We start from the raw sequence: 2003 nt of genomic DNA on the forward strand, positions 1-2003 counted from the left end.
TAATTGTTTGTTGGAAGGGGCACGTAGATATACCAATCAAAGGATTAGTGTCACCATTGCAATGCTGTTAGGGGATAATCGTTCGTTATTAGCGTTCTAGATAAGTTTACAAAAACTTAAAATAATATAAAAAAGTAAAATTTCTTGCTTCAAAGTAGATAATTTTAGATTTTTTTTTACCGGGACATAAATCATCTCCGGGAAAGACACCTTATTTCAGGGATTGTCCATGGCATGTATGACAATGACTGAATAATTTTGATTATATCATTGAGGACTACAATTTTTATTTCACAAACCTATTATTTTAAGCCCAACAGGCACTTGAATTTCAAACAAAGCTACCGTAGTTTCCAAAAATTTTGTGTTGCTACGTCATCAGTATACGTATCCAATACGTCATGAATTATGCCTATATTTATCGTCTTGGTAAGCGTAAATATACAGATATTGCTCGAGTATAATCGTTAATGTTTGCTGGGTAAGTAAAGAGTAAGTTATCATCGTTAATTTTCGTCAGCATCTGAAGTACATGTTAATATGACCTGCCACATACACTTTCATATTTAAAACAAACAAGAACCGGTTGAACCGGGTGATTCTCCCCGAGAAGGTTCTGGACACAGGAAAGTATAAAAAAAATGAACAAAGGGCAAAGACTCCAAAATTAGGCAAAGCGGAGTTATGTGTTTTTGCACTGCACTTCTATTCAATGAGATCTATCTATCTATAAAGTTTCCTGATGATATCAGAGTTATGTCCCGGGTAAAAGTCAAAGTGTAAAAATGAACAAAAGGCAATAACTCCAAAATTAGACCAGGCTTTGTTTAGGTTCTTTAAGCATTGCAGTTCTATCCAATTATATCTAGCTACCTACAAAGTTTCATGTTGATATCTCTAATAGTTTTAAAGTAATGTCCAGGACAAAAGTCAAAAAGTAAAAATAAACAAAGAGCAATTACTTCAAAATAAGGCAAGGCAGAGTAATGATTCTTAAGCACTGCACTTCCACCCAATGAGACCTATCTATCTACAAAGATTCATGTTGATATCTCTTAAAATTTTAGAGTAATGTCCCAGACAAAGTTCAAAGTGTCAAAATGAACAAAGGGCAAAACTCCAAAAGTAGGCAAGACAGTGTTACAGTTCTTGTGCACTGCAAACTTACTCAATGAGATCTATCTACCTACAAAGATTCATGTTGATATCTCTTATACATTAAGAGTTATGTCCCGGACAAAGTTCAAAGTGTAAAAATAAACAAAGGCGATAATTCAAAAATTAGGCAAGGCAGAGTTACGGTTCTTGTTCACTGCACACCTACTCAATGAGATCTATCTACCTACAAAGTTTCATGTTTATACCTCTTATAGTTATACTTTTAGAGTTATGTCCCGGACAAGTTCAAAGTGCAAAATAAAAAGGGGGATAATTCAAAACTAAGTCAAGGCAGAGTTACGGTTCTTGTGCACTGCACACCTACTCAATGAGATCTATATACCTACAAAGTTTCATGTTGATACCTCTTATACTTTTATAGTTATGTCCCGGACAAAGTTCAAAGTGTAAAAATAAACAAAGGGGAATAATTCAAAAATCAGGCAAGGCAGAGTTACGGTTCTTGTGCACTGCACACCTACTCAATGAGATCTATCTACCTACAAAGTTTCATGTTGATACCTCTTATACTTTTAGAGTTATGTCCAGGACAAAGTTCAAAGTGTAAAATAAACAAAGGGGGATAATTCAAAAATTAGGCAAGGCAGAGTTACAGTTCTTGTGCACTGCACACCTACTCAATGAGATCTATCTACTTACAAAGTTTCATGTTGATACCTCTTATACTTTTATAGTTATGTCCCGGACAAAGTTCAAAGTGTAAAATAAACAAAGGGGGATAATTCACAAATTAGGCAAGGCAGAGTTACGTTCTTGTGCACTGCACACTTACTCAATGAGATCTATCTACCTACAAAGTTTCATGTTAATACCTCTTATACTTT

This window comes from Ruditapes philippinarum, unplaced genomic scaffold (genome assembly GCF_026571515.1).
Source record: "Ruditapes philippinarum isolate M1 unplaced genomic scaffold, ASM2657151v2 ctg7167_1_1_1_1, whole genome shotgun sequence".
Taxonomy (NCBI): Eukaryota; Metazoa; Mollusca; class Bivalvia; order Venerida; family Veneridae; genus Ruditapes; species Ruditapes philippinarum.